We start from the raw sequence: 26,318 nt of genomic DNA, 5'->3' as shown, positions 1-26,318 counted from the left end.
CTGGCAGAAGGTAGAGAGTGGGAATAAAAGGGTCCTTCAAGGATAGCAGCCAATGACAACTGGTATTTTGCAAGGGAACCACAACTTTTTACTTTGTACATGAAGAATCTAGATGAAGAAACTGAGGGAAATACTGTGTTTGAAATCTTATATTCAGCAAAAGAACTGAGACATCTCTTATAAACAATGATATTTGTTTATTGAACACAATTAATATTAGAACAATAAAACGTACAAAACCGTAATGAAAAACACTACAATCTATCTTATTGTTTAACTGAACTTTGGATGATCACATATCACCCCACTAGAAGTTGACCAGATTCCACGTGGTGAAGTCTTCTTGTTCTTCTGATGGTCTTGTAGATGTCTTGTCTTTCAGTGGTTTTTCTCGAGCTACCAGTCTCTAAGCAGTTTTACGTTGATTCTTATCCTCCCAAGTCTTCACGCCTTTTGGGAGGGTGTGAAGAATCTGCCAATGAAATGATCAGGTTCATTTACCCTGATTAATCAGATCCAACCTGGGGTTGTCACATTGATGGCCCAAAGGCGACATTCCATGGTCCCATTCAGGTCCAATTTCAGGTGTGTATTACAGGGTCTGGAGCTGTCAGGTTTGTTTGCAACCATTTGTGGGTAGCCGCAGCCTGTCTGCATTCTGTAGCATGTGGAAGAGCACAGAGACTTTGGTCAAGGCTAGGTTCTTCTTCCCAGCATGTTTTAATCATTGTTCACTTTTGTCACTCCATGGTAAATGTATTATTGTCCATCGTAAGATTATTATTTAAGGTGGCCTTAAATACAGTGATCGCATTTCTTTTGCAATGACTTGAATGGATGGACTTCTGTGGCTCGACAAGACTCTGGTCAGACAAAATTTGGTTTGTTGTGTACCGTTTTGGGCCCCATAACTCAGGAAGGATGTACCACCCCGGAGCATGTTCAGAGTAGCTTCATAAGAATGGTCCTAGGAATTACAAGCTCAACATATGAGGTCTCTGGGTCGATAGGTGCTGCAGTTTATAAGGGTGAAAGGGGATCTAATAGAAGCATACAGAGTACTGGTTGCCTGGTCAGAGTAGACATTGGGAAGACGCTTTCACATTGAGGAGAGAAAAGATCAAGGACATAGCCTGAGAGTCAAGAGATAATCTTTAGAATGGAGATAAGGAGGAACGTCTTCAGTCTGAGAGTGGTGAATCTATGGTAGAACGGCAGTTTCCTTCCCTAAAGGACATCAGTGAACCAGGTATGTTTTTCTTGGCAATCGATTCATAACCACCATCAGTCTCTTCATTCCAGATTTGAATTCAAGCTCCGCCACTTGCTGTGGCAGGATTTGGACCCAGGTCACCAGAACATTATCTGGGTTTATCACATAAGAATTCAATGGTAATACCACGAGGCCACTGACTTGCCCAATCCTCCACAGTGTGACTAACATGTGCAGTATGACATGTACTGGGATGTGCCTTCATGTTATCCTTGACTTCCTTATCAAGGTATGGATGATTTTTCTCCGTTATGCAATTCCTCTTCAATCTTTAGTATCTCCCTAACTATTTGCCAAATTTCTTCAGCTGTCCTGCCTTTGACTGATCTTTGCTCCCCCCAGACCATACAGCCTTCCTTCCTTAGGTCAGTATAATTATCATTGCCTAACACTAAAACTCTCATGTATGAGTCAGTCTTCACTCTTTCAATCTGAACGTGAAACTCCAGCATGTTGTGGTAACTTCTTCCAAGATAAAGCTCATTCACCAATCCTTCCATGCTAAATAATATCAAATCTAAATTAGATTAGATGCCCTACAGTATGGAAACAGGCCCTTCGGCCCAACAAGTCCATACCGACCCTCCAAAGAGTAACCCACTCAGTCCCATTTCCCTCTGAGTAATATACCTAACTCTATGGGCAATTTAGCATGGCCAATTCACCTGATCTGCACATCTTTGGACGGTGAGAGGAAACCCACTCAGACAGGGGGAAAATGTGCAAACTACACGCAGACAGTCCCCCGAGGCTGGAATAGAACCTGGGATCCTGGTGCTGTACTAACCACTGAGCCATCGTGCTGCCGCATTCTCTGGTTGTTTCCATATCGTCCTGCTCTCAGAAATACTCTCTCATATACTCTATATTCAAGGATATCACTGTCCAGTTGATTAATTGAGCCAATTTGCATGTTCAAGCCACCCATAGTTACTGTTGTGCCCTTTTTACAAACCCTCACTCTTTTCCAAGTCTGGATGGGTTCAACCACAGGTTACTGAGGGATGTGAGTGTGGAAATAACTGGGGCTTTAATATATATCTTTGCAGGATGATAGACCATGGGTGAGGTCCCGTAGGACTGGAGAATTGCTAATATTGTCCCCTTATTTCTTAAGGATAGTGGGATAATCCAGGTAATTGTAGACCAGCGAGCCTGACGTCAGTGGTAGGGAAGTTGCTGGAGAAGGTACTGGGGGACTTGAGTAAGGCGTTTTATTAGGTTCCCCATGGTCGGCTGATGGAGACGGTGAAGTCGCATGGGGTCCAGGGAGTTCTATCTAGATGGATAGAGAACTGGCTGGTCAACAGGAGACAGAGAGTAATAGTGAAAGGGGATTTCTCAAAATGGTGACCTATGACCAGTGTTGTGCAACAGCGATGCGTGCTGGGACCACTGTTGTTTGTGATATATATCAATGATTTGGAAGAAGGTATCGGCTGCCTGATTAGCAAGTTTGCAGATGACACCAAGATTGTTGGAGTAGCAGACAGTGAAGGGGACTGTCAGAGAATACAGCAGAATATAGATTGATTGGTGAGATGGGCACAGAAATGGCAGATGGAGTTCAATCTGTGCAAATGTGAGGTGATGCATTTTGAAAGATCCAGTAAACGGAAAAGTCCTGGGGAAAATTGACTTATAGCGAGATCTGGGTATTCAGGTCCATTGTTTCCTGAAGATGCCAACATAAGTCAGTAAAGTGGTCAAGGCGGCATATGGCATGCTTTCCTTCATTGGATCAGGTGTTGAGGACAAGCGCTGGCAGGGCATGTTACAGTTGCATAGGACTGTGGTTTGGCCGCATTTGGAATACTGCATATAGTTCTGGTCACCACATTAACAAAAGGATGTGGATGTTTTGAATAGGGTACAGAGTAGGTTCAGCAGGATGCTGCCTGGGATGGACGGTGCTGGTTATGAAGCAAGATTGAGTCGATTAGGACTATTTTCATGACAAAGTTGAAGGTTGAGGTCTACAAAATCAAGACAGATATACACAGGGTGGATAGCAAGAAGTTTTTCCCCCAGATTATGGAACTCAATTACTCGGGGTCATGAGTCCAAAGTGAGAGGAGAAAGGTTTGGGGCAGATATATGTGGCAAGTTTTTTACACAAAGGGCGGTAGCAGCCTGGAATGTGTGGCCAGCGGAGGTGGGTAGGGGCATGAACGAAAGCGTTATCTAAGATGTATTTAGATAGAAATATAAATGGGCAGGGAGCAGAGGGATACAGGACCTTAGAAAATAGGTGGCAGGTTTAGACAATAGGAGGATCTGGATCAGCACAGGTTTGGAGGGCTGAAGGATCTGTTCCTGTGTTGTAATGTTCTTTGTTCTTTATCATTCATTCTAAAAATAGCAAGTTTTCAACTTATTGTATGCTGCAATTTAATAATATAAACGATTTATTTATTTGATAATGCATGTCAAATTATTATCATTTCTAAATTACAGTCACAGGGTCAAAGAGATAGACAGCATGGAAACAGACTGTCCGGTCCAACTTGTCCATGCCAACCAGATATCCCAACCCAATCTATTCCCACCTGCTTGCACTCAGCACATATCCCTCGAAACACTTTCTATTCATATACCCATCCAGACACCATCTCAATATTATAATTGTACTAACCACCACCACTTCCTCGGGCAGTTCATTCCAAGCACGTACAATCCTCTGAGTGAGAAAAAAATGCCCCTTACATCTCTTTTACATTTTCTCCCTACCCAACCGAAACCTATGCCCTCTAGTTCTGGACTTCCCTATCTCAGAAGAAAAAAACCTTGTCTATTTACCCTATCCATACCCCTCATAATTTGATAAACCTCTATAAGGTCACCTCTCAGTATCCAACATTCCAGGGAAAACAGTCCCAGCCTGTTCAACCTCCAGCTATAGCTCACACCCCGCAACCTTGGCAACATGAATGTAAATCTTTTCTGAACCCTTTCAAGTTTCTCCTGATTAATCAGGTTCTGGGGATTTTTCCATCTTCATGCATTTCAAGACATCCAGCACTTCTTCCTCTGTAATATGGACATTTTTCAAGATATCACCATCTATTTCTCCATATATCTACATCTCCCATGTCCTTCTTCTGAGTAAACACTGATACAAAATACTCGTTTAGTATCTCTACCAACACCTGTGACTCCACGCAAAGGCACCTTGCTGATCTTTGAGGGCTCTATTCTCTCCCTGTTTATCCTTTTTATCTCATGTATTTGTAAAAACCTTTTGGATTCTCTTTACCTCTATTTGCCAAAGCTATCTCATGTTCCCCTTTTTGCCTTCCTGATTTCCCTCTTTAGTATACTCCTCCTGCCTTTATACTCTTCTAAGGATTCACTCAAACTGTCATATCTGTATCTGTCATATCATTCCTTCTTATTCTTAACCAGACCCTCAATTTCTTTAGTCATTCAGCACTCTCTATACCTACCAGGCTTTCCTTTCACTCTAACAAGAATATACTGTCTCTGGACTCCGGCTATCTAATTTCTGAAGACTTCCCATTTTCTAGCCGTCTGCTTACCTGGGAATATTTGCCGCCGTCAGCTTTTGAAAGATCTTGCCTAATACCGTCAAAATTGGCCTTTCTCCAATTTAAAACTTCAACTTTTAGATCTCGTCTATCCTTTTCCATCATTATTTTAAAACTAATAGAATTGTTGGCAAATAACTGGAGCTCACACATTTCAGATGAGAAATTAAAATCGATTGATTATATTTAAATGTGTCAGAGTTATAATTCCATTTGATTGTTCAATCATTTGCTCACTCTGAATATTAAATCATGGAGAGATCAACCATTTTGCAAATGATTGGGTGACAATGTATGCATTTGAATACTGAGATTCAATGTGTAATTGTGATCACCAGCACAGTCAGACAACATGTCCTTTTTCGATACAAATAAAAATGTGATTCCTTACTTTTGTATCATAAAAGATTGTTTGGTGTTTATATTTTAATTCTATCAATATAAAATCAACTTCATTGTTTTCAGAGATGATGCAGTTATTGTTCATTGAATAATTGTAGCTCATACTTTATTATTGCCCAATTCATAAATATGGCAATCTCCTGATCATTGTTCAGGTCAGCAAACCCATCACTTTGCATCATGACCGACATTAAAAGTGGATTCTAAAAGGCCTGAATTCAGGTACAGTGCTACTGGACCTCACAGCTGCATGGAGCGCTGGCAGAGACCCTGCCCTGGTCCTGAATCTGTGAAGAGAGTTTCCAACCTGTGTCAGGGCAGTCATAGAAACATTCCCTCACAGAGAATCATTTGGAATCCACCTTGAGCAGGAGGAAACTAGCCAACAGTCTATCACTGCTCTCAGTGTAGGTACAAATGCTGTCTAAATTAGATACCAATGACTGACCAAGAACCAGGCCTTACAAGTTCATCATCAGTCAGAGCCTGGCCCATGGAGCAGATGTATGGACATGGAGTGTCAGAATCACAACGCACACATTACTTATGGTGATGACATCTGTCATGTCCCCCAGACTCCCTACATCTGCACCCTGGGCCAGACACTGGGTGAAAACGTTCACATTTGACAGTCTATTGAAGCATTTTGTGTCTTACAGTGAACCCTCTGAAACTACATCCAATAAATGTACCTTCACATTCAACAGTATCAAAACAAAATTATACATGTCTGTGGATATTCAGATACTGATTCATGGGTCACCCAGCAGAATGTATCTGTAGAAACCAGGAGCAAACAGCAAGCCTAAATCGTTTTAATAACTGAACTTGTGGATTTTGTCTGGTCTTGATAACCACACATATTGTGCTGACACTAAGGTGAATGTAACAATTACATCAAAAATGGACGTCTTGGTCTAACGTCCCTACCCACCTTCCTGACCTCACACACCTCACTCCCTCACACACTCCATTCCCTCACTCCCTCACACATTCACCAACTGACGAAAATCCACAAACTGAGTGAAATTTACAACATAGAACAGTACAGCCCAGTGCAGGCACTTCATCCCTCAATGTTTTGCCAGCCTTTTTTCCCCACTCTAAGATCAGACTACCTATATAACCTTCAATGCACTAACTTTCGTGTGCCTATCCAAGAGTCTTCTTAAATATCCCTAATGGATCTGACTCTACTACTACTGCTGGAGGAAAGCCCTAGCAGCTCAAACTTTCGTTGTAAGATATGCCCTCCAGTCTAGGAAGCACCCTGGTAAGTCTCCTCTGCACACTCTCTGAGGCTTCCACGTGTGGTTGAACCACAGCTTTATAGAGCAAAGAAATAACTTCGCTGCTCATAATCTCTATCTCCCTGATAATGAAAGACAACACACCGTATTCCTTCTGAACAACCCTATCAACTTGGTGGCAACTTTGAGAGATCGATGGACAATGACCCCAAGATCCCTCTGTCACTCCGCATAGCCAAGAATTCTGCCTTCAACCCTGTATGCTTTATGCAAATGCAACCTTTTAAAATAAATTGCTTCACATTTTTTAAAGTTGAACTCTATCTGCCACTTTTCAGCCCAGCTCTGCATCATGTCAATGTCCTGTTGCAAACTACAATAGCCCTCCACACTATCCACAACCCGACCAACCTTCGTGATATTGGCAAACTTACTAACCTACTTGTCCACTTCCTCATCAAAATCATTGATAAAAATCACAAAGGGAATAGGTCCCAGAGCCGATCCCTGTCGAACACCACTGGTCACTGAGCTCCAGGCTGAATACTTTCCAACTGCTTCCATCTTCTGTCTTCTGTGGGCCAGCCACCCCTGTATCCAGACAGCCAAATGTCTCTGCGCCCCATGCTTCTGTACCTTCTGAATGAGCCGACAATGGGGAAGGCCTTGTTAACATTATTGTTCACCACATCTACTGGTCTCGCTTCATCAATGTGCTTTTTCCATCTTCAAAGATTTCAATAAGGTTTCTGAGGGATGACCTGCTCCTCACAAAGCCATGCGGACTATGTATAATCAAACTATTGTTTTCTAAGTAATTGTAAATCCGGCCTCTCAGAAACGTCTGCAATACTTTGCCCACACTGATGTAAGACTGACTGTTCAGTCAATCCCACAGTTATCCCTAATCCATTTGCTGAACAAGGGTGTATCATTTGTAACCTTTCAATCATCTGGCTGGCACTGCTCCAGTGGACTGTGAGGACGCAAAGATCATCACCAAAGGCACGCCAATCTCTCACGTCACTTCCTGGGGTAACCCCATGTGGCCCAGGGGATTTACCTATCCTTATGTTTGTAATTCATTCAATCAGTGTATACTTCCCCTCAACTTTTCTGCACCCTGTCCAACCAACTGATTGACTGCTTTCCATTTCAGTGCAATACACAGTGCTGCCTCCCTGAGTAAGTACAGTTCACAACATTCTGTGAATCATGGAATGAAAAAATAAAGGAATGCACCAATGCCTTCCTGATGAAGAATTTATGACCGAAAGATCGACTCTCCTGCCCCTCGGATGCTGCCTGACGTGCTGTACTTTTCTAGCACCACACATTTTGACTCTGATCTCCATCAACTGCAGTCCTCACTTTCTCCAATACTGAGGGCTGTCCCCTCTGTACACTGAGTGGGGAATTAACCATCAGAAACTCATTGTATGTGCAGCTGACTGCTCAGTTCTGGAAAGTTGCATTTGATGAATATGTTTTTTTTTAAAAAAGAAATTACAATTCCGCATATATTCATTTAGTGCCAGAGTTAGAGTTGTGGTTCATGGTTTGAGCAGCTTGATAACAAACAGGAAATGACTGAAGAACTCCGAGGTACAGGGTATTCCAGGTATTATATTCCAGCTTAGATTAATGCTGGGAGTATTATAAGACAGGCTGACAGGTGCGATAAGGGAATGAGTTGACATGTGGAGGTGTGACAGTTTTACCATCACAGAGGCTCTTTTGAGGGAGGTTAGAGCAAACAACTCAATACTCTGTTGTACTGGAACTATAGACAGGACAAAGCAGGGTGTTAAAGATGAGGTGATGTTGCTTTATTAATTAACAAGTCAGTTACTGCTGAAAGGATGGACAATAGCTTAGAAGGGTCTTCAAATGTGACTTTGTGGGTTGAGGTTTGAATCAAAATGATGACACACACACTGCTTTTTTCAGCACATTTTTGCTTACATGTGGAACCAGTTCCTTAGGTCCAACAAGTCCACACAGACCCTCTGAAGAGCAATATTAAGACTGACAAGTTGCCAGGCCCGAATCAAATTTGTCCTCAGCTGCTTTGGAAACGAGAAATACAATTGCTACGGAAACAAGAAATGCAATTGCTTCGCCACTTGCGAAGTTCTTTGCATCCTCGATCTCCACTGGAGTCGTACCTGAGGACTGGAGGGAGGCAAATGTAATTCCTCTCTTCAAGAAAGGAAATAGGGAAATCCCCAACAATTACAGACCAGTAAGTCTCACGACTGTTGTCTGCAAGGTGTTAGAAAGGATTCTGAGGGATAGGATTTCTGACGGTCGGGAAAAGCAAGGCTTGATTAAATGCAGTCAACACTGCTTTGTGAGGGGCAGGTGATGATGAGGATCGAGCAGTGGATGTGGTGTGTATGGACTTCAGCAACGCATTTGATAAGGTTCCACATGGTAGGCTCATTCAGAAGGTCAGGAGGAATGGGACACCGGGGAACTTAGCTGTCTGGGTACAGAATTGGCTGGCCTACAGAAGACAACGAGTGGTTGTAGAAAGAAAATATTCTGCTTGAACGTCCGTGACGAGTGGTGTTCCACAGGGCTCTGTCCTTGGGCCTCTACTGTTTGCAATTTTTCCTAATGACTTGGATGAGGGGATTGAAGGATGGGTCAGCAAGTTTGCAGATGACACAAAGGTTGGAGGTGTCGTTGACAGTATAGAGGGCTGTTGAAGGCTGCAGCATGACATTGACAGGATGCAGAGATGGGCTGAGAGGTGGAAGATGGAGTTCAACCTGGATAACTGCAAAGTGATGCATTTTGGAAGTTCGAATTTGAAAGCTGCGTACAGGATTAAGGATAGGATTCTTGGCAGTGTGGAGGAACAGAGAGATCTTGGTGTGCAGGTACATAGATCCCTTAAAATGGCCACACAAGTGGACAGGGTTGTTCAGAAAGCACATGGTGTTTTGGCTTTCATTAACAGGGGGATTGAGTTTCAGAGTTGTGAGATCTTGTTGCAGCTCTATAAAACATTGGTGAGATCGCACTTGGAATACTGCATCCAGTTCTGGTCGTGCTATTATAGGAAAAATGTGGATTCTTTGGAGACGGTTCAGAGGAGGTTTACCAGGATGCTGCCTGGACTGGAGGGCTTATCTTATGAAGAGAGGTTGACTGAGATCGGACTTTTTTCATTGGAGAAAGGGAGGAGAGGGGACCTAATTGAGGTATGCAAGATAATGAGAGGCATAGATAGAGTCGAAAGCCAGAGACTATTTCCCAGGACAGAAATGGCTAACACGAGGGGTCATAGTTTTAAGCCGGTTGGAGGAAGGTACAGAGGGGATGTCAGAGGCGGGATATTTACACAGAGATTTGTGAGAGCATAGAATGTGTTGCCAGCAGCAGTTGTGGAAGCAAGGTCATTGGGGACATTTTAGAGACTGCTGGACATGCATATGGTCACAGAAATTTGAGGGTGCAGACACAAGGATCAGTGGTCGGCACCACATCATGGGCTGAAGGGCCTGTTCTTTGCTGTACTGTTCTATGTTCTATGCTCTATTTCAAAGTCCTTGCACTTAATAATAAATTTCTCTTGGGTTTGGAACTGAGACCCATCATTTCAATGCTCCATACTGTGAGTTGTGCACTGTTTTCATCATATTGTTATAAAAATGAACTAAATAAAGTGGGGATTTTGTGTTTATTGGACAATCTAAAAGTTCGTATTACGAAAGGATGTCGGACCTTCAGTAATAAGACTTTACTGTTAATGGTTAGAACAATGCTGCAAACATTTACACAGAGATTTCCAGATCAAGTCACACACAAGTACGTTGGGCTGTACCGCTGCCGGCCATCAATGGAGCTGCACAAATCTGTTTGGATACTGACATTGTATAGATAACATACACTGGATATGGTTTATGAGGGATTCAATGTAAGATGCCATGTGCTGCAGGAGTCCATCACCTTTATAACACTTTCATTCAGGATTGCGTCCAAGGTACAGAACTACAGAGTTTAGGTCCCACACTGGAAGGGATATACTTCCAAGACATGGCTGTTTACAGGTCATTGTTATAAATATTGAACTGTGTCTGGACCAGTGCCATGTGCTAGTCCATTGACCAGTCTGTCCCACACACATCTCCCTGTTGTTCAGGTATGTCTCTAACCAGTCTATTGTGAGGGATTGTGTGAGTAACTGTCCAGCTCCAGTTTGGAAGCTCTCTGGACAGATTTTGGAGATGGCCAGTGTTTTGGACGTCATGGTGAGGCCCAGTAACACTGTGTCTGAGTTCAGGTTTTTTCTCAATGTCATTTCCAACAGCTTTGCTGCCTGCAAGATGGTGTGTTCACTGAACTGAACATGAATTGGCTGTTTACTACATTCACTGAACTGTAATAGTTAGGTTTGCGCTCTGGTAAATCAATTATTGTTCATTTCAATTGCTTTCAACTGAAAAACAATGATGTTTGGTTTATTTAAAAATGTAAGAAATAAATTGAAATTTACTCTTCAATTATACAGAATGTAAAATTGACTTGTTGTATATTTCCCACAGACTAATCAAGCAACAATCAGATATTGTCTGTAAACCAGGATTCTGTGAACAGGACTATGTCCCAGGCATCACTATCCTCTCTGGTAGGTTCTGTCCCACTGAAAGGTACAGGCAGGTAGAAGAGGGCAGCTCCATGGCACATAGCCAATATAGAGTGGCATGGTGGCTCAGTGGTTAGCACTGCTGCCTCACAGCACCAGGGACCCAGGTTTGATTCCAGCCTTGGGCAACTACCTGTGTGGAGTTTGTACATTCTCCCCGTGTCTGCGTGGGTTTCCTCCCACAGTCCCAAGAAATGCAGCTCAGGTGAATTGGCCATGGTAGTGGGTTACTCTTCGGAGGGTGGGCGTGGACTGGTTGGGCAGAAGGGTCTGTTCCCACACTGTTCGGAATCTAATATAATCATAGTGCTCAGCATTGATGCTGGACCCTGTGGTGGCTGGACTGCTCTGCGGCAGGTGATGGGGAACCAATAAAAGGGAAACCTATAATTGACCACATCATCACCGATCTGCCTGCTGCAGATCACCCCTACATTTCATGTATCAGTAACAATGGTCACTGCACAGTCCTTATGGGGAGCAAGGGCTAACCTCACATTTTGCAGACCCTCCTCACCATGTTATGTACTGAATGGTACAGACTTTAAACAGGTCAAGCAACCAATCACGATCATCCATGAGGTACAATGGCCCATCAGCAGCAGCAGAATCATATTGTGTATAACTCATACAGTCTGCAGCTTCCTGGACCGACATACCTCCCACTGTACAGTAACCACCACAGCCCGACATACCTCCCACTGTACAGTAACCATCACGGCCTGACATACCTCCCACTGTACAGTAACCAACACACCCCGACATACCTCCCACTGTACAGTAACCATCACACCCCGACATACCTCCCACTGTACAGTAACCATCACAGCCCGACATACCTCCCACTGTACAGTAACCATCACACCCCGACATACCTCCCACTGTACTTTAACCGTCACACCCCGACATACGTCATACTGTACAGTAACCATCACACCCCGACATACCTCCCACTGTACAGTAACCATCACACCCCGACATACCTCCCACTGTACAGTAACCGTCACAGCCCGACATACCTCTCACTGTACAGTAACCGTCACACCCCGACATACCTCCCACTGTACAGTCACCGTCACACCCCGACATACCTCCCACTGTACAGTAACCATCACGGCCTGACATACCTCCCACTGTACAGTAACCATCACACCCCGACATAACTCCCACTGTACAGTAACCATCACACCCCGACATACCTCCCACTGTACAGTAACCATCACGGCCTGACATACCTCTCACTGTACAGTAACCATCACACCCCGACATACCTCCCACTTTACAGTAACCGTCACAGCCTGACATACCTCCCACTGTACAGTAACCATCACACCCCGACATACCTCCCACTGTACAGTAACCATCACGGCCTGACATACCTCCCACTGTACAGTAACCATCACACCCCGACATACCTTCCACTGTACAGTAACCGTCACAGCCTGACATACCTCCCACTGTACAGTAACCAGTATGGCCCCCACTATATGTTAACCATCAAGAACGGCACGATGGCTCAGTGCTTAGCACTGCTGCCTCACAGCACCAAAGTCCGAGGTTCAATTCCGGCCTTGGGTGACTGTGTGGAGTTTGCACATTCCCCCCGTGTCTGCATGGTTTCCTCCCACAGTCCAAAGATGTGCAGGTCAGGTGAATTGGCAATTCTAAACTGCCCATAGTGATAGGTGCTTTCGTCAGAGGGAAATCAGTCTGGGTGGGTTACTCTTTGGAGAGTTGGTATGGACTAGTTGGCCCGAAGGCCCTGTTTCTACACTGTAAGGAATGTAAGGCCCTGTTTCTACACTGTAAGGAATGTAAGGCCCTGTTTCCACACTGTAAGGAATCTAATCTACTCTCCAAGGTTCAAGTCAGGAACATGATGGAATAATCACTTGTCTGAATGAGTACAGCTCCAACAGTACTCTAATCTGGATGTACGAGCAACCGGCAACACAGTTGTGTGGGGAGGATCATGTCTCACAAATATGACTGAATATTTTGAGGAAGTGACAAAATTGATTGATGAGGGAATGGGGCTGGATGTTGGCCGTTTGGATGTTAGCAAGACCTTTAATATGCTTCCTTATGGCAGGCTCATACAGAAGGTGAAGTGAAAGGGGATCAGTTAGTAAGATGGATAGAGAACTGCTTGGTCTGAGAAGACAGAGTAGTGGTGGGTCAGTGCTTTTGTGATCTGTAAATAGATTGGCGGAGGTGCATATTGGGAGGATGATTGCCAGAGAATACAGCGGGATATAGGTCAGCTGCAGACTTGGACAGAGAAAACACAGATGTAACTTTATCAGGACAGTTGTGACGTGATGCGTTTTAGAAGGTCGAATGCAGGAGAGAAGTATAAATTGTATGGAAAAACTACTGATTGCATCAACACACGAAGGAATCTAGGTGTACAGCTCCACAGTTCCCTGAAAGGGGTAACACGGGTGGATAGGGTGATCAAGAAAACTGACGGCAAACTTGCAGACATGCATCAGAGCATGCACTATGAAAACTAACAGGTCATATTGCAGCTGTAGAGAAACTTATTTCGAGGTACATTTAGAATATTGTGTACAGTACTCTTTGCCACACAATGTTGAAGTGTTGGAGAGGATATGGAAAAATTTTACCAGCATGTTGTCTGGTTTGGAGGGTATTAGTCAGAAGGAGAAATTGAACATATAGGGTTTGTGTGCACCTGGGCATCATTGGATATGGGGCTACCTGATAGATATTTATAGAATTATCAGAGGCATAGATAGAAGGACAGTTAGAGGCTTTTTTCCCCCCAGAGTAGAAGTATCAATTACTCAGGACTGTAGGTATTAGGTAAAAGGGAGAAAGTTCAGGAGATGTGATAGGTAAGTTTCTTTTGCTGTTACAGACAGAATGTAAAGTGCATGGAATGCAATGATAGAGGGGAAGAAGCCAATATAGCAAGGTTTAAGAGGGATCTTGGCACAAGTATAAGCAAGTAGGGAATAGAATGACATAGAGGGTGTTGGAGCAAAAACTTTTGTTTTAACTTTAGAACGGCATCATGCGTCAGTGCGGGCTTGCTGGGCTGAAAGGCCTGTTCCTGTACTGGACTGTTGTTAATGCCAAGATTTGAGCACGGGAGAGGCGAGATCCTCACTGAATGATTACTGATGATCAACAACCACATTATTATAGATCCACCCGCTCATCAACTTGCAGCTTCATATCCTCCCCGACTGTGGGGAAACTCAATATGGAGAATTTGACACGAAAGTCAGACCTGTTACCTGGTGACTCCATCTCGGCGCGTGCTCCTGCAGACTTCTATCCTGAACAGCAACGTCTCGGGGGACACTGCACAGAGAGATGCTGCATGTACACACCCACCAATGATGGCATCTGACACATGCCAGCCTTACCATGCATTCCCAGCACATCCCGGACCCACTGACAGTACGCTTCAGTACTTCAATGCTGCAGCTCAGGCTGCACTGACAACTCTCATTGTAATGCTGCAACAAGGACACTGTGCTCAGGGACACACACCCAGCTCATGGACTGTCCCTCTGGGCTGATCACTCCATGTTTTTACACACTCACTTTGAACTGACTTGAATGCTCACAGAATTATTGCCTTGCCTTACCCTGCCTTTAGCAGCGTTTCCCCTCAGCTAGAGCTACCTGATTCACCCGTCTGCTGTGTTGTCTTGGTGTTTAGCAGGAACACAAACTCAGGAAGCTTGATATCATTGTCCACGGTCAGTAACGGTGCCCAGCACAGTGAGTCAGGGGGAGTCTCAGATCCCAGTCCGGGAGCTTGGACACGGTCAGTCACGGTGCCCAGCACAGTGAGTCAGGGGGAGTCTCAGATCCCAGCCCGGGAGCTTGGACACGGTCAGTCACGGTGCCCAGCACAGTGAGTCAGGGGGGAGTCTCAGATCCCAGTCCGGGAGCTTGGACACGGTCAGTCTCGGTGCCCAGTACAGTGAGTCAGGGGGAGTCTCAGATCCCAGTCTGGGAGCTTGGACACGGTCAGTCACGGTACCCAGCACAGTGAGTCAGTGGGAGTCTCAGATCCCAGTCTGGGAGCTTGGACACGGTCAGTCACGGTGCCCAGCACAGTGAGTCAGGGGGAGTCTCAGATCCCAGTCTGGGAGCTTGGACACGGTCAGTCACGGTACCCAGCACAGTGAGTCAGGGGGAGTCTCAGATCCCATTGTGGGAGCTTGGACACGGTCAGTCACGGTGCCCAGCACAGTGAGTCCGGGGGAGTCTCAGATCCCATTGTGGGAGCTTGGACACGGTCAGTCACGGTGCCCAGCACAGTGAGTCAGGGGGGAGTCTCAGATCCCAGTCCGGGAGCTTGGACACGGTCAGTCACGGTGCCCAGCACAGTGAGTCAGGGGGAGTCTCAAATCCCATTCCGGGAGCTTGGACACGGTCAGTCACGGTGCCCAGCACAGTGAGTCAGGGGGAGTCTCAGATCCCAGTCCGGGAGCTTGGACACGGTCAGTCACGGTGCCCATCACAGTGAGTCAGGGGGAGTCTCAGATCCCAGTCCGGGAGCTTGGACACGGTCAGTCACGGTGCCCAGCACAGTGAGTCAGGGGGAGTCTCAGATCCCAGCCCGGGAGCTTGGACACGGTCAGTCACGGTGCCCAGCACAGTGAGTCAGGGGGGAGTCTCAGATCCCAGTCCGGGAGCTTGGACACGGTCAGTCTCGGTGCCCAGTACAGTGAGTCAGGGGGAGTCTCAGATCCCAGTCTGGGAGCTTGGACACGGTCAGTCACGGTACCCAGCACAGTGAGTCAGTGGGAGTCTCAGATCCCAGTCTGGGAGCTTGGACACGGTCAGTCACGGTGCCCAGCACAGTGAGTCAGGGGGAGTCTCAGATCCCAGTCCGGGAGCTTGGACACGGTCAGTCACGGTGCCCAGCACAGTGAGTCCGGGGGAGTCTCAGATCCCATTGTGGGAGCTTGGACACGGTCAGTCACGGTGCCCAGCACAGTGAGTCAGGGGGGAGTCTCAGATCCCAGTCTGGGAGCTCGGACACGGTCAGTCACGGTGCCCAGCACAGTGAGTCAGGGGGAGTCTCAAATCCCATTCCGGGAGCTTGGACACGGTCAGTCACGGTGCCCAGCACAGTGAGTCAGGGGGAGTCTCAGATCCCAGTCCGGGAGCTTGGACACGGTCAGTCACGGTGCCCAGCACAGTGAGTCAGGGGGAGTCTCAGATCCCAGTTCGGGAGCTTGGACCGGGTCGGTCACGGTGCCCAGCACAGTGAGTCAGGGGGAGTCTCAGATCCCAGTCCGGGAGCTTGGACATGGTCAGTCACGGTGCCCAGCACAGTGAGACAGGGGGAATCTCAGATCCCAGTCCGGGAGCTTGGACATGGTCAGTCAGCCGCTCGTGGTTGTTAGGGTCAGGATCCTTCCCCTGTGAGGGTGTGAGGAGATGAATGTTAGGCTGCCCCATATCCCTCTTCGTTCTTTGTGCCCTAGTGTGGGATGGTTCCTTCCGGAATGTGAGAATTACCAAGGAGAATTAGTGAAATGGAAGTGGTTGGTACAGCTGTTAGTGCTGGGACAGTTGGGGGGAAGGTGTCGAGGTGTTCTGAGTGAGTGAGTGGGCAGCACAGACACCAGGCAGAGTTGGGCAGAGGGGCAGAGAAGAGATTAAAGAGACTGAGAGAAGATGCTGCATTCAGTGAGAGTGGGAGAACATGAGCCTTGGTGAGAGGCGGGTGCAGTAACAGAGAGAGTGAGAGTGAAGTCACAAAGTGCAGATGGTGGCAATTACCCTGGTGCATGGAGAAGGTCACTGACCTCCTTCCTATACTGCTAGATATTCACCCAGAAGGCTGGCACCTCACTGACCCAGGGATCAGCATCTGACCAAGCTGGCAGGGTCTGGTGTCATAGCTTCCCCTGCAATCCCTGGAGGAAGATAATGTCCCTCTCATGCACCATGTCATACACCAGGACCAGGGCCTTGCCCACAAAGTGGGGCCCCAGTTTACCCCTTCTGCCATGTCCAGGCCAGTTTCGGGTTCACAATTCAAGAGTAAAATGACTTTTTAAAGATGGCTCCTGGAAACAGGGAGGCCGGTAAATTCTTGGGTATCCAGGCAGAGGGCAATTCTTATGAAGAAGGGGAAAAATCATCACGTTAGTGTCAGATGAGAGGAAGACCACGCAGGCAGGTAGGGTATAAGGCAGATTGGGGATGGTATCATGAGAAAATGCAATTCACCTTGTGGAGAGAAACACTCCATAAAACCCGATTAAAATGAGACTTTACCAAATCATAAGATGGTTTAGGCCTCTGTCTGTCTGAATCAAAATAGGGATGAAATATTGGGAGCAACAAACTTGGAAAGGAGAAATATACAGGAGATTCAATTCCTTAAAAAGGGGTAACACAATGTTCCAGACTGTGAAAAGGTGCCGGGGAAAATCCCCTGCCTTATACTTACCTACATTATCAATTCCTCCCTGTATGCAGGGATGGTTCCGGAGGACTGGACAATGGCTAACACCGCAACTTTGTTTAATGTGGAGCAAGGGACTAACTGAATAGGTCGAGGCTAGAATTCTGAGACAGTGGATAAACTGTCACTGAGGAAATCCCAGGGACTCCAGGACAGTCGGCCTTGATGTTTTCAATGAAGATCGTGTGTAATTAATTTGACAGTGTCGGTTTGAGGCAGTAACTTGTGACTGCATGTGACCTACTTGGATTTGACAAGAGATCCCATGGCAGACTGTTTAAAACCAGAAACTGTGGGGTCCAGGTGAATGGAGCAAACAACCCAGAGAAATGCAGGGCAAGGCATTTGGGGACATCAACAAGAGAGAGGAAGACACAATAAATGAGAGTATGGTCAGTGTGGGCAGATAAATGAAGGTAGCTGGACAGATCAATAATCTTTTTAATGCAGCAATTTGCATGATTTCCTCTGTCAGCCAAAATACAGAATTTCAGAGCAGGAAGCTTATGCAGGAACTGTATAAATAATGAGTTCAGTCACAACTTGGGGAATGTATACAGTTCTGGTCACCCGATCACATGGAAGGATGGAATTGGACTGGAGAGGGTACAGAGGAGATCCGTTACCCTGTGACAGTGGAAGTGCAGTTATGGGGAAAGATAGGTGAATGGAGGATGCTGAGAGGAGATTTGATTGGGGTGCACATATTGTCAGGAGCCTGGGTAGAAAGGGAGAGAACATTTTGGTCTTGTTGTAGAATTGCATTACAAACGGTGAATATTAAATGTAATTAATTGAAATATTAGCGAATTACTGAGGAAGGTTGTTATTTCACCCAGAGTATGGTCGAGATTTGGGAGTCACGCATGGAAGTGGAGTAGAGGTAGAAACTGTCAAACCATTTTAAAAAGGTGCCGCGAGCTGAACTGGAAGGCCTATCGTCTCTGGGGAGAGAGAACTAGGGCTTCAAAAATAACATTACATCTTGTCCAATGTAGACAGTGTGCAGAGTGATTTCCACTATACTGTACTATTTTATGAAGTTTTCAAGGGTTACCAATATCTGACAGGATCAATACACAGGAATGATGGGAAAAAACAGGGAGGAGCAGTGTGTGAATTGATTATCATCACAATAATACTGATCCCAATCTTTATACAGTGTACTTCACTGAGTTAGCCTTTTTATCCTTCCTGTGTAAATGGTAAACCCCTTTGATATATCCAGTTCTCGGTCATTGTCACACTGGAGCCACATCTCCATTATGACAGCTCCATCTGACCTGGATCATGTTATTTAAAACTACCATTTCATTGGCCTTGTTGAAACGTTAGGAAGGAATTCAGGGATGGCAGCAAGTGCAAAGTCCAGGATTGCTGTAGGGTCCAGAGGTGGTTAGAGAGATAGGAAGTTGTGTGGAAGATATGGGATATTGCAGGGATTTGGGTTGTCCTCGAGGGTGAAGATTACAAAGACAAGAATAGTTTTAGGTTTTTGTTGAAGTGAAAATGAAGCTGGAGCAGCCAGATCAATATTCTGGCTACGAGAGCCTTGTAGAGAGAAACCCTCCCCGACACCTGATGAAAATGTTACCTGGACAATTTATCACATGATTTATTTATCTTTACCTCTCAGCTCCAGATATAAAAAAAGTTCTGTCCACTGTGCCGACATACTGCCAGTCTCTGAAACATCCGACATGTTCCATCACCCTTCCCACTTCTGGAAACCCACTAGTTTCTACAAACATTCCTATTTGTGTAAAGGTCTCCATGCCCTATGAAGCTCCCTGTTTCGAAACCCCCTTCCTCCTTATGAAGAACGTCAGACACAAACGGCAGACCGAGTCTTTGGAACCAGTTAGTGATTAGGAAGAGACATTTTGGGTGGAGAACATTGAGACGGAGAGTTTGTAGAAAACAGAAAAAAAAGCTTGTATTGGTCCTGCAGGAGATTGATAACAGGAGGATGGACTGAAAGGGACAGGACTGCCATTGGGGAAATTTACAGAGACAGCATTGGTGAAACTGCAGGAGGTTTCAGAGACTAGGGGATTTGTAGGTGTTAAGTAACTTTAGAGATACGTAGAGTGTTTTTACAGTGATTGGAACGAGGTCAGTCAGTTAAATCTCATTAATACGTGTTACCTGATTGGGACTGTTAACTGGCTCTAATCAGGGAATCCTGGCTTATAAATAAACAGAAGCATCAGGGGCTCTGTTAACTATAAGAGCCGGCTCTGAGCTAGCTTGGGTCAGTGCCATGGATCATGCATGAAGAAATAAAAGGTGATTTGGTAACAGGATACCAGCCTCGGTGGAGTTATTTCAGTTGTAACATCTGGTAGATATTACAGAGAGAGGGAGGGCTGGGGGAATTTCCACAGATCAGGACGGGTTTAGAATCTGGAGGTTGCAGAGACAGTGAGCTGTGTCGGGGCAGAAGGTGGTTACAGAATCAGGAGCATGGTTGGGACTAGAGGATGTTACACAGCTGGTTAGGCATTGGATTAGGGTACACAACAGGGAAAATTGTAGGAACTGGAGCAAAGAAAATAGATTGGCAGTGTTGTCAGTGCTAGAGAACGTTGGAGATATAATGAACACTGTAGTGGCTGGAGTCTATGGAGATATTGCAATCTGGAAGGGCAGGAGGAGGTTAGTAAGGCTGATTGTTGTGTGGATTGGAGGAGATTGCAAAGATTAGGTTTCTATGGATCAGACAGTTGCAGAGAAGGGGAGAGCTGTAAAGACTTGAGAAATATTTTATAGAGAGGAAAGGTTATTGGGGCTGGAGGAGATTCCAGAGAAAGGAGGTTTGTATGGGCTGTACGAGTTACAGAGATAAGGACGGCGACATTGGCTGATGGAGATTTAGAATGTATCATACAGGATCGACGAGGTTATAAAGACGGAATATTTATGGATTTGGAGGACTCTCAAGACATCTCACGGAATGACACAGACGCCTTTTGGCGCAGAAGGGTATCATTTGGTCGATCATGGCTACACCAGCTCTTCAACTGAACTCTTTGCTGAGTAATGATCTCCTCCTTCATTCACATCCTCACATTTGTTTTGTATCAAATATCATCTAATCGCCTCCTGAATGTTTCAGTCAAACATGCATCTCCAACGCATCTAAGTACATCTTAACTACTTGCGAAGATCTTTTTCCAGGTATAAATCCTCTTTCTAATTTCGACGCAGCCTTACTCCATCTTTTGATACGCTTATTATGAGGGGCCCACAGGAGGATTCCGGGACAGCTCTATGGTGGCTCTCAGTTTTCCCATAATTCCCCTCTGCTCTACAATCTCCACTCTGAACCTCCAGCATTCATCGTGGCTCTTAATTCGGTTCTCCATCTGACACATATTCTATTGTTATTCACACGAAGCATCATTGGGATTGTTTATCCTGCTGTTCCTATTTGAGGGACCTTTCCTCAACTGGACCCAAGCCATCTTGTCTTTGCAGGGAGCCCATGGTTCAGTTTGTCATTTTCTGACCAAATTGGTGTTCCAGTCAAACGTTCTCAGCTTCGTTCTTGCCCCATTGAAGGTTGCTCTCAGTCAACTAATGTTTCTCACTCTCAGTTACTTATATCATTCTCTACCGTCATCCTGAACTTTACAATAAAATGATCGCTGTGCCCCAAAATCTTCCCCTACTGACACTGGATCTACTTGCCCCATCTTTTTCCAAGGACCAGGTCCAACAGTACATGCTGTCTTGGGCTGGACACATACTCCTGCAGTAAGCTCTCCTCCATGTAATCTAGGAATACTCGAACCTCGTGACCCTGCAACACCAATAACACAGTTAATATCAGTTAATATTTATTCCCTCCGTCATTTTTTTTTGGTTTCTGCCGACAGACTGTACCTCACAGTTTAATTGTATATTTTTTTGTTCTGTAGCTCCAGCCAAATTAATTGTTTCCTTGGATGGATCATCTTTGTCTTGGACTCCTAAACTAATGCGAATTTAAACCAGTACTTTTCCCTTCATCCTTTCCCTTCACTTCTATCATTTTGGAATTCTTTATCCCCAGCAATATTTGACACCCAGTCCTGTCATTCCTTGAGCCAGATTTAGACACACCAATCTGCATCTGTAACTCTACACACTCCGAGTATTCATGTCTATGCAGAGAACCTCAGATTAAGGCTTTCTTTCTTGCTCCATCTTCCACTGATAAACTTGTTGTTGTAAGTTAGTACCAAATGTATCTCCCAGTATTTTGAGATTCCTGGTAGTCTCCTCTAATATTCCTTTTTGGATCCTAAGCACACACCAAGTTATTTTCAATCCCTTCCAAAAAACCCCAAAAGAAATGCAGTCCCGGCTCTGTCACGTTAGCCCATCCACCTTGCACAGTTGCTGCCTTCTTCAGAACCAGTCCCAATGTCCCAGGAAACCGAAGCCCTTCCTGCTGCACCATCGTTCCAGTCACACTCTCATCTACCTAAAACTCCGAGTTCTGTTCTCACTTTGACACGGCACTGGCAGTAACCAAGGGATTGCTACATTTGAGGTCCTGCTTGCTAACTATCCACCTAGCTCCCTAAATTCTGATTCCCAGACCACGTCACCCTTCCTACCCAGATCATTCCTACCAGCATGGACTTGACCTTGGACTGCTCACTGTACCCCAGACGAATGTCCTGCAGACACAGTGACATTCTTAACCCCACTATCCTGGAATTACAAAAATACTGACACCTTCTTCAGTTTCCTGACTCCCCTGTGACTATTGATCCTCTTCCCCTGTGACTATTGATCCTCCTTCCTTCTCCCTCCGATCCTGTACAGTCAGGCTGCTTGTGGGTCCACAGACATGGCTCTGACTGCCCTCCCCTGAGCAGCCTACACCTTAATCAGCTTCCAAATTGGGAAACTGAATTGAGAGGGAGATATCACGGTATTCCTGGATTCCCTGACTGTTTCTCTTCGATTGCCTAGTCCCCCATTCCCTTCCTTATTCCAGGCTGTCATGTCTGCAGGGTGATCTGCTCTCTGTGTGTGCTATCCCCATAACTCTCAGCATCACAGAGTCTCTAGCACTGTCTGATCTCCGAGACCCCGTGTTCATCTAGGACACGAGCAGGGGCTATGAATTCCCAATGTAACAGAACACAATTTCCATCTGACAAATATGTCTTGCCATGTCGTAAAATGCAACAGTCTAGAATAACTTAAATAATTACTTAGAATGAAGTTAACATCCGGGAAATAACAATATGGTTAAGTCCCTTATTCCACTGTGGCTTACTGAGGGTAATTGACAATATTAGCTCAGAATTTCACAGTCTCTCTTATTTCTGAGTTCAAACCTTACTTCAGAATTGGAAAAATAACTTTGCTGACTTACAGCAATTAACTGATAGTCGTTAATAACAGTGTATTTATCAGCCAATGAACTTACAGCCTTTTCTGTGATGGCTCTTGCACTTCTTCCAAACTGGGTGCAGGCAGGTCCCAGCAGCAGAAAGTTATAACTGTGACTCCCAGATACGTGTAATCCTCCAACTCCCACTGCACTCTGCTCCCTCACAGGGTCACGGTCTCTGTGACTCCCAGGTCCGTGTAATCCTCCGGCTCCCACTCCACTCTGCTCCCGCACAGGGTCACCGTCTCTGTGACTCCCAGGTCCGTGTAATCCTCCAGCTCCCACTCCACTCTGCTCCCTCACAGGGTCACCGTCTCTGTGACTCCCAGTTCCGTGTAATCCTCCAGCTCCCACTCCACTCTGCTCCCTCACTGGGTCACCGTCTCTGTGACTCCCAGGTATGTGTAATCCTCCAGCTCCCACTCCACTCTGCTCCCTCACAGTGTCACTGTCTCTGTGACTCCCAGGGATGTGTAATCCCCCAGCTCCCACTACACTCTGCTCCCTCACAGGGTCACCGTCTCTGTGACTGCCAGGGATGTGTAATTCTCGAGCTCCAACACCAATCTCCTCCCTCACAGGGTCACTGTCTATGTAACTCCTACTTACGTGTAATCCTCCAGCTCCCACTCCACCCTGCTCCCTCACAGTGTCACCGTCTCTGTGACTCCCAGGTCCGTGTAATCCTCCAGCTCCCACTCCACTCTGCTCCCTCACAATATCACCCTCTCTGTGACTCCCAGGTCCGTGTAATCCTCCAGCTCCCACTCCACTCTGCTTCCTCACAGGGTGACTGTCTCTGTGACTCCCAGGGACGTGTAATCCTCCAGCTCCCACTCCACTCTGCCCCCTCACAGGGTCACTGTCTCTGTGACTCCCAGGTCCGTGTAATAGTCCAGCTCCCCCTCCACTCTGCTCCTTCACAGGGTCACTGTCTCTGTGACTACCAGGTGTGACTCGGCCTTGATCCTCAGTGCTGATTTATATCCTCCTGCTTTGCTGCCTCTGTAACTCCCAGGTATGTTAGACTCAAGCTCCTGCTCCAAGTTGCTCCCTCACATGGTCACTCCCTCTGTGCCTCAGTGCTGGTTTCAAGCCTCCTGCTCTGCTTTTTCTCCTACTCCAAGTCCCAGTCGGTCCCCACCCTCGCTACTGATTAATATTCTCCCGCTCTCTCTCAGGTTCTCTGTCCTTGTGACTCCCAGGTAATGGCAGTCCTCAAGCCTCAGCTGAGATTTATAACGTCCCATTCCGCACTGCTGTCTTACAGAATTACTGTTGTGCCTGGAAAACACTGGAAAAGAGGAGAATTAGACAGAGCAGAGGGTGTCACAGTGATTGAGCGAGCCAAATGGAATGGAACAGGTTATCTGGGGAGCTAGGCTGATCTGCAGCAACTGAAGAAGTTTGCTAGAAGATACACGAGAGTTGCATATACTGATGAAGGCAAAGGACATAGAGAGATAGTGGCTTATTCATGACGGAGCTTTGTACAGTCCATAGGGCTTTTTCTGAGTTGATTACAGAGATGTGTAGTCTTCAACAAATGCAAATTGATAGCCAGCAAGTGTCGTATGGTACTGGAGACTGTTGGATGTTACGGAGTTAGAAGACTTGCAGTAAATTGGGGGTAATATAAACTTCTGGAGCACTGGTGGTGTTCAAGGACCCTCAGGACATGAGGAGGTGCAGAGAATGGGAGCATTCCAAATAGTGGGGATTGTAGGGGCTGGAAGTTCTGGGATGGATAAGGAGGAAGAAAATTGCCAATTTAGCACATGCAACCATTGTAATGACGGAGATTTAGGAAGGGAACCTGTGCTATCATTGATTACAGTTATATGGAAAGTTACAGAAGCTGAAAGGGTTACACATTTTAAAAGGGAGAGATTTGGGGTGATCAGAAGTTTAAACAAGAATAAATGAATTTCAATGATCTCTAGCACAGATGGGAATGGAGGAGGTGAGATATTGTGAGGAACTGTCAGATTTATATGGCGGGGAGGATGTAGGATATGAAAGGGAGAGCTGCATTGTCTGTGTGCAGTTGCAGACATCAGGACAAGCTCCTGCTGAATGGGACACAGATAACAACAGTTCCAACGGCTGGTGCAGTAGCTCAAGAAGGCAGCTCACTACCACTTTCTCAGGGACAACTCCAAATCACCAATAAACGCTGGCTCAACCAACAAAGCTCATGTTCATGAATGAATGAAGGAATAAAAGATCTATAAGTAGCATTGTGGTCACTCAGGCAGGCTCTTTCAACAGTACTTCACAAACCCGGAACCACTATTCCCTGGAAGGACAGGAGCTCCAGGTGCAGAGGAACACCAGCATTTCCAAGGTGCCCTCCAAGACATGCTTCATCCTCCCAGCACTGTGTCTGTCCCTACGCCCAAAGGACTGCAATGGGTCAGGAAGGCAGCTCCCCACCACCTTCTCCAGGGAATTACAAATGGGAAGGTAATGGTGAAACTCTGCTGTTTACAGCCAGACAGAAAAATAAATCCAGCAGTGGGTGTGAAATGAAATTTCCGTTTCAGAACAAAATGCAGAACATGGATAGAGGATTTGTCTGATTGGCACAAGGCAGAGTGTGAAGAAAGGGCAATTTTTCACGATGGGAACTGGTGATGCGGGGAGTACCGCAGGGGTCAGTTTTGGGATGACACTCTGCTCATTATACATTAAGAGTCTGGACAAAGAATGTGAAGGGGTATGAGAAATGGGTTTCCAAGAAAGATCCCAGCGATGAATTTTGTGTCATATGAGGAGCAGGTGAAGTCTCTGGGTCTGCACTTGATGAAGTTTAGGCGGCGGCGGGGTAGAACCTTGTTCAAACTTACAGAATACTGAGGGTCCTGGATGGAGTGGACGGGGGCAAGATGTTTCCACGAGCAAGAGAGACTAGGGGCCAAGGGCACAGCTTCAGAGTGAAGGGACGGCCCTTCTGAATAGAGATGTGGAGGAATTTATTCACCAAGAGGGTGATGGATCTGTGGAACTCACTGCCTCATGGGGCTGTGGATACTAAGTGATTCAGTGTATCTACCTCAGGGATAAGCAGGTTCTTGATGAATAAAGAGATCAAGTGTTACCCGGGGTAAGTGAGAGATTGGGGTTGAGAAACAATTCAGCCACAATCAAATAGTGGAATAGACCCGATGGACCCAATGGCCTAATTCTGCTCCTATACATGAAGGTCTGATGGACTGCCCTTTTCCCGTCGGTTTCCAAGTGTGCAGTTATCATTTCTGGTATATTGTTTACCATACATTCCAGCACTTTCGTGATTATTGCTGTCACCTCTTGGTTTCAGAT

The 26,318-nt window shown here is 45.9% G+C and overlaps 1 long non-coding RNA gene across 1 annotated transcript; it reads right to left on the bottom strand.

The window, feature by feature from the left end:
- Positions 1 to 245: 245 nt before the first annotated feature.
- On the bottom strand, positions 246 to 23,259 carry LOC140484488 (uncharacterized). Its single transcript, XR_011962186.1, has 3 exons — positions 23,031 to 23,259; positions 21,293 to 21,404; positions 246 to 658 (listed from the first exon to the last, which is right to left on the bottom strand). It is a non-coding gene; the product is annotated as an uncharacterized lncRNA (long non-coding RNA).
- Positions 23,260 to 26,318: the final 3,059 nt, after the last annotated feature.

The sequence above is a fragment of the Chiloscyllium punctatum genome, chromosome 13 (genome assembly GCF_047496795.1).
Source record: "Chiloscyllium punctatum isolate Juve2018m chromosome 13, sChiPun1.3, whole genome shotgun sequence".
NCBI lineage: Eukaryota > Metazoa > Chordata > Chondrichthyes > Orectolobiformes > Hemiscylliidae > Chiloscyllium > Chiloscyllium punctatum.
This window is presented reverse-complemented; position numbering and strand designations above follow the sequence as displayed.